Raw genomic sequence first — 8,256 nt, 5'->3', positions numbered from 1 at the left:
GTATAAGGGGAGAGAACTACAACACCAAGAATGTCCAGGTAGTTATGGGCTATCAGATGATATTTTAGCGAGGGGGTATATGAGAAGAGGACTACAACTCCCAGCATATCCACGTAGGTATTATGGGATATCCGATAGAGAATATTTCAGGGAGGGGATATAGGAGGAAAGGACTACAACTCCCTGCATGCCCAGGCCATTATTATGGGCTATCAGAGCACATTTCAGAGAGGAGTGTAACAGTGAGGACTACAACTCCCAGCATATCCAGGCCATTATGGGATATCAGAAGACAATTTAGAGAGGGAGTATAAGAGGAGAGAACTACAACTCCCAGCATGTCCAGGCTGTTATTTTGTGATATCAGAGGACATTACAGGGATGCGGAAAAAGAGGTGACAACTAGAAACACCAAGCATATCCAGGCAGTGATTATGGGATAGCAGTGGACAAGTGAGAGACGAAGTATAAGAGGAAAGGACTACAACTCCCAAGGTTTCTAATGCTCAGAACTTCACTACTGCTGAACTCTGCCGGCACCTACGCTGATCACATAACGGTGATGTCATCACAGGTCCTTCAGCTCTTGCACTGTGGCAGAGTATAGTGCCCACCTGGCGGTGCATATGTATAATGATTGCAAGTTGTGGTCCACTTAGGGACCTAAAAAGAAGTAAAAAAAAGAAAAAGGTTTTGTAAAATATTAAAATATTAAAATTCAATGTGAATGACATAACGGGAAAAAAAAATTCTGATTCGACGTTTTTTCATCTCTTTATTTCCCAAAAAAATTGAATAAAAAGTGATCAAAAAGTCATACATACCCCAAAATGGTATTAGCAAAAACTACAGATCGTCCCTGTAGAGGGAAGTGTCAGGTAGGCGTATATATATATATATATATATATGTATATGCCGCTTCATTGATATAGATATAGATATATATATATATATATATATATATATATATTGACCCCTTATATGGCCAATAGGGATATATAACCTCTGTATTGCTATGTATATATTATCTCTGTATGGCCAGTGTGGGGGGGTCCTAGTATATATATATATATATATATATATATACAGTATATGTATATGCCCCTTTATTTACACATATGTCTGTATATACTTATATTAATGCTCCCCCAGATCATATACAGATGTATTATTTATATATATATATATATATATATATACTAGACGAAAAAACGAGGCAGCACTTCCAGCTTCTAGTGTACGGGTGAAGACCCCAAACTTTAATCCAAGCGACGTTTCGGCCTACTCAATGAGGCCTTTATCAAGCTTGATAAAGGCCTCATTGAGTAGGCCGAAACGTCGCTTGGATTAAAGTTTGGGGTCTTCACCCGTACACTAGAAGCTGGAAGTGCTGCCTCGTTTTTTCGTCTAGTATATACCGTGGAGGAGCGGCCTGCCTCTGTGGGGATTTGCACCCAGTCCATTGGCTCTGACTGTGCTGCTGCACTATTTGTGTTTTGTATATATATATATATATATATATATATATACAGTATAGACCAAAAGTTTGGACACACCTTCTCATTCCAAGAGTTTTCTATATTTTCATGACTATGAAAATTGTAGATTCACACTGAAGGCATCAAAACTATGAATTAACACATGTGGAATTATATACATAACAAAAAAGTGTGAAACAACTGAAAATATGTCATATTCTAGGTTCTTCAAAGTAGCCACCTTTTGCTTTGATTACTGCTTTGCACACTCTTGGCATTCTCTTGACGAGCTTCAAGAGGTAGTCACCTGAAATGGTTTTCACTTCACAGGTGTGCCCTGTCAGGTTTAATAAGTGGGATTTCTTGCCTTATAAATGGGGTTGGGACCATCAGTTGCGTTGTGGAGAAGTCAGGTGGATACACAGCTGATAGTCCTACTGAATAGACTGTTAGAATTTGTATTATGGCAAGAAAAAAGCAGCTAAGTAAAGAGAAACGAGTGGCCATCATTACTTAAAGAAATGAAGGTCAGTCAGTCCGAAAAATTGGGAAAACTTTGAAAGTGTCCCCAAGTGCAGTCACAAAAACCATCAAGCGCTACAAAGAAACTGGCTCACATGCGGACCACCCTAGGAAAGGAAGACCAAGAGTCACCTCTGCTGCAGAGGATAAGTTCATCCGAGCAGGGGCGTACATAGAAATCACTGGGCCCCATAGCAAGCATCTGAATTGGGCCCCCTAACCCCGCCCATTACCCACCCCTGGCCCGTCCCACCTCCTGTCTTGGCTCCTCCCATGCCACACCCCCATTAAAAAATCCCTAATGCCCCCCAAAATGCCCGGGGGGAGGAGTAGGAGAGCACACTGTCCACTATGAGCCCCCCAAACCCTTAATGCCCCCCAAAATGCTCAGGACAGTGTGCTTTCCTTCTACTCATCTCCCCCCTGGGCATTTTGCTGTAATGGGGGCATAAGGGGTTGGGAGGCAGGAGGCTCATAGAGGACTCAGGGGGGGGGGCGGAGAGACTCAGAACAGTGTGCTTGTCTCCTACTCCTCCTTCCCCCTGGGCATTTTGGGGTAATGGGGGCATAAGGGGGGCTCATAGAGGATTCAGGGGGGGGGGGGAGGCTCATACAGGACAGAGTAGGAGGAAAGCAGACTGTCCTCTATGAGCCCCCAAACCCTTAATGCCCCCCAAAATGCTCAGGACAGTGTGCTTTCCTTCTACTCCTCTCCCCCTGGCATTTTGGGGGGCATTAGGGGTTGGGGGCTCATAGAGGACTCAGGGGAGGGGGCTCATAGAGGACAGTGTGCTTTCCTCCTACAGTGCCTGGAGTGGACAGATAGAAAGGGAAGGAGGCGGAGCGGAGCCAGAGGAGACCCCCAAACATAGAGGGGGCCCCCCCCCCCAGACTGTGACTTACTTCTTCAGGCCAGCCAGCCAGGGACACGGACGGTGCACACTGCTCAGTCACGACACTCCTCAAGTCACTTCAGATTCAGAATCTTCCGTACTTCCTCCCTCTCCTTCTGGCTCAGTCAGCACTCAGCTCGTCTCTCCTCAGCTCAGGGCAGGGCAGGCACTGACTCTGGTGGGGTGACAGCCGTCGCCGTCGGCGAATTTCGAGTCGATTCTCCCGCCCGCCCCCTTGCGCCGCCCACTGGCCAATCAGCAGTTGCCTCAACAGAGAGTTGCCTTGTGCTGATTGGCCAGCGGCTCGAGCGCCGGGTCAGGAGGAGGGTCAGGTCACGTCTGAGACAGTCTCAGGTCAAGGGGGGGCCCGGGGGGGTGTCTGTACTCTGTGCAGAAGATAAGATAAGATGAGTTGAGAAAAGCAGCCGGCGCCACGCCAGCCGCATAGCCGGCTGGCGGCTGCAGGTCATGAGTGGGCGGGGCCAAATAGGATGGGCGTGGCTTCCTCTGCGCTACGGGCCCCCCAGTGCCGCGGGCCCCATAGCAGTGGCGTGGTCTGCCTCTATGGGCGGTACGCCACTGCATCCGAGTCACCAGCCTCAGAAATCGCATGTTAACAGCAGCTCAGATTAGAGACCAGGTCAATGCCACACAGAGTTCTAGCAGCAGACACATCTCTAGAACAACTGTTAAGAGGAGACTGTGTGAATACGGCCTTCATGGTAGAATATCTGCTAGGAAACCACTGCTAAGGACAGGCAACAAGCAGAAGAGACTTGTTTGGGCTAAAGAACACAAGGAATGGACATTAGACCAGTGGAAATCTGTGCTTTGGTCTGATGAGTCCAAATTTGAGATCTTTGGTTCCAACCACCGTGTCTTTGTGCGACGCAGAAAAGGTGAACGGATGGACTCTACATGCCTGGTTCCCACCGTAAAGCATGGAGGATGAGGTGTGATGGTGTGGGGGTGCTTTGCTGGTGACACTGTTGGGGATTTATTCAAAATTGAAGGCATACTGAACCAGCATGGCTACCACAGCATCTTGCAGCGGCATGCTATTCCATCGAGTTTGCGTTTAGTTGGACCATCATTTATTTTTCAACAGGACAATGACCCCAAACACACCTCCAGGCTGTGTAAGGGCTATTTGACCATGAAGGAGAGTGATGGGGTGCTGCGCCAGATGACTTGGCCTCCACAGTCACCGGACCTGAACCTAATCGAGATGGTTTGGGGTGAGCTGGACCGCAGAGTGAAGGCAAAAGGGCCAACAAGTGCTAAGCATCTCTGGGAACACCTTCAAGACTATTGGAAGACCATTTCAGGTGACTACCTCATAAAGCTCATCAAGAGAATGCCAAGAGTGTGCAAAGCAGTAATCAAAGAAAAAGGTGGCTACTTTAAAGAACCTAGAATATTACATATTTTCAGTTGTTTCACACTTTTTTGTTATGTATATAATTCCACATGTGTTAATTCATAGTTTTGATGCCTTCAGTGTGAATCTACAATTTTCATAGTCATGAAAATATAGAAAACTCTTTGAATGAGAAGGTGTGTCCAAACTTTTGGTCTGTACTGTATATATATGCCACAATTATCTATATCTAAATATATATATATTTACTTATAAAATGTGGCCAGTAATCAACCCCTATCACGGTGCCCCACACCAGTCTAATCCTCCTGCAGGCACATTCCAACGCGTCTGCAGGAGGGAAGTGACACTTAGGTGACTGGACAATCATGGGATCAATAGAGACCCTATTTACCCCTGCAGTTACCCCTTCACTGGTGTCCTGCATATCCCTGCAATCTACCTTGCCACCAACTGTATCCCTTGTAGTGCCATATTGTGTTTTACCCCGTAGGGACAGAATATAGCCAGGTTGGGTGGGCTGCTGCTAAATAACGTGTACGTGTGTGTACATGTATATTTAGATAGAGTTTGGGGTTGAGTTGTGTAAGATATTGTATTGTGTTTAGTGTAGTTAGGTTGTATTGTGGTGTTGTTAATATATTACTGTGTGTGACTATAAGTATATATATTTATATAAATATATATAGTTATAGCAATAATTAGACTGTAGACCTGTTGTTGTGTTAATAAATATATTTTATTGTTCAAAACACAGTTTATAGTGATTTATTGTAGTACTCGCCGGCATAGTAGTAACATAGCGCACGTAGTTCAGTTCAAAGTAAGTGCAATAAGCAAGATAGTTAGTGTTTATAGTATAAATAGGCAGAGTCATCAATAGACGACTTACGCCTATTTATGAATATGAATTATTGATATTAACCAAAATATTAATAATTAATATTTCCTTTATGAGTCCCATAAAAAACTACAGATCGTCCCACAAAAAACTGACTTGTGTTCTTCGCTAGGTTAGTATGATTACGGCGATACCACTTATGTATAGTTTTTCATCTCTGTAGACAAAAGAGTTGGGGTTCAGAATATGACGATGACAAGAAAAACTTAAAGGGGTTCTGCACTTTCAATTAACTGATGATCTATCCTCTGGATAGATCATCAGCTTCTGATCGGCGGGGGTCCGACACCCGGGACCCCCGCCGATCAGCTGTTTGAGAAGGCAGCGGCGCTATAGCAGCGCCGCGGCCTTCTCACTGTTTACCGCCGGGCCGCCCGCCCACTGACGTCACGACTTGTATCAACCAGAGTGGGCGCGGCTAAGCTCTGTTCACTTGAATGGAGCTTAGCCGCGCCCACTCTAGTTGATACAAGTCGTGACGTCAGAGGGCAGGCGGCCCGGCGGTAAACAGTGAGAAGGCCGCGGCGCTGCTATAGCGCCGCTGCCTTCTCAAACAGCTGATCGGCGGGGGTCCCGGGTGTCGGACCCCGGCCGATCAGAAGCTGATGATCTATCCAGAGGATAGATCATCAGTTAATTGAAAGTGCAGAACCCCTTTAATTTTTTCAAAAGTTTTAATTTTTTTCAGTATTTAAACGCAAGAAAAACTATATGTGTGGTATTGCCATAATCATACTGCCCTGGACAATGAAGAGCAGCAATGAAGTCAGTTTTGCCATATAGTGGACACGTTAAAAATAGAAACTGTAAAACTGTGGCAGAATTGCATAGGTTTTTTTTTTCCCACTTCCCACAACATTGTATGCAATATTAAATGGTGGTATAACAGAATGTACAACTTTTCCCGCAGCAACAAGCCATACGTTCTATGGTGGCAGGGGCGTAACTAGAAAAGGTTAGGCTCCATAGCAAATTTTAGAATGGGCATTGCGATGAAAATATGTTGTGAGTCAATGGAACCTCATTTTGACAATTACAGGGGTGCCAGAGTCAGCATTCCACCCAATCAAACATTAAAGGCATTTACGTTAGTCATTGTACTTTATGTGTACTGAGGGTGGATGATAAAGATAGCATTAATTGTAGTAGGGCCGTCAGGGGCGTAGCTGTAGTGGAAGCCGGGAAGAAGCTGCTATGGGGTCCAAACTCAAAAGGGGCCCACCTATGAGGAGGACTAGAAGATTTTATTTTCAGGGCCTCCTTAACAGTGTCATACAATAACTTTATATACAGTGACGGTAAATACAGCATACCTCCCAACTTTTTAAAAACGAGAGAGACAATATATGTGGCAATTTTTTTCATACTAGGGCACGCCTCTAACTCCACCCAAAACATAACTATACACACCCAATCCCAGCCAGTCCCCTTAATACCCCCACATAGTAATTATTCTCCCTTTGTGCCAGAACAAAGTAGTAATGCCCACATTGTGTCCCCTTCACAGTAGTAATGCCCACATGTGCCCTCTTCAGTAGTAATCCCCAGATTGGCCCTCTTCACAGTAGCTATGCCCACATGTGCCTCCTTCATGGTAGTTATGCCCAGATGTGTCTCCTTCACAGTACTTATGCCCATATGTGCTCCCTTCACAGTACTTAGCCCCACATTGTGTGTCCTTCACGGTAGTTATGTCCAGATTTTCCCCCTTCACAGTAGCTATGCCCAGATATGCCTCCTTCACAGTAGTTATGCCCAGATGTGACTCCTTCACAGTAGCTATGCCTACATTTTACCAACTTCACAAGTCCCCCTCACAGTAGTTATGGCAGATATGTGGCCACTCATAGTAATTATGGCAGATGGGCCCCCTTCACAGTAGCTATGCCCATATTGTTCCCCCTTCACAACAGTAATGCTCGCATGTGCTCCCTCACAGTAGCTATGCCAAGATGTGCTACCTTCACAGTAGCTATGCCCAGATCTGCTCCCTTCACAGTAGCTATGCCCACTCATAGTAGTTATTCCATATATGTGAACCCTGACAATAGTTAGAGCAGATATGTGCCCCTTCACAGTAGTTATGCTAGATATCTCCTGCCTCACAGTAGTTATGGTAGATATGTGCCCCCTCACAGTAGTTATGGCAGATGTACCCCCTTCACAGTAGCTATGCCCAGATGTGCCTCCTTTACAGTAGTTATTCCCAGATGTGACTCCTTCACAGTAGCTATGCCCACATTGTACCCACTTCACAAGCCCCCCTCACAGTAGCTATGGCAGATATGTGGCCACTCACAGTAGTTATGCCCAGATGTTCCCCTTCACAGTAGCTATGCCCAGATGTGCTCCCTTCACGGTAGCTACGCCCAGATATGCCCACTCACAGTAGTTATTCCATATATGTGAACCCTGACAGTAGTTATGGCAGATATGTGCCCCTTTACAGTAGTTATGCCCAGATGTGCCACCTTCACAGTAGCTATGCACAGATATGCCCACTTCACAGACGCTATGCCCATATTGTGCACCCTTCACAGCAGTAATACTCACATGTGCCCCACAGTAGTTATGCCCCGATGTTCCCCTTCACAGTAGCTATGCCCAAATATGCCCACTAACAGTAGTTATGCCAGATATGTGTCCCTTCACAGTAGTTATGCCAAGTATGTGCCCCCTCACCATATTCATGCCAGATATGTGCCCCTTCACAGTAATTATGGCAGATATGTGCCTCCTCACAGTAGTACTGCCAGATATGTGCCCCTTCCCAGTAGTTATGGTGGATATGTGCCTCATCACAGTAGTTATGGCAGATGTACCTCCTTCACAGTAGCTATGGCAGATATATGCCCCTTCACAGTAGTTATGGCAGATATGCTCCCCCTTCACAGTAGTTATGGCAAATATGTCCAGTTCACAGTAGATATGTCAGATATGTGTGCCTCCTCAAGTAGTTATGGCAGATATGTGCCCCTATTAACAGTAGCCATGGCAGATATGTGCCCCCTTCACAGTAGCTATGCCAGATATGTGCCCCTTCACAGTAGTTATGGCAGATATGTGCCCCTCACAGTAGCT

This window comes from Bufo gargarizans, chromosome 2 (assembly GCF_014858855.1).
Source record: "Bufo gargarizans isolate SCDJY-AF-19 chromosome 2, ASM1485885v1, whole genome shotgun sequence".
Lineage (NCBI taxonomy): Eukaryota > Metazoa > Chordata > Amphibia > Anura > Bufonidae > Bufo > Bufo gargarizans.
Note: the sequence above shows the minus strand (reverse complement) of the source record.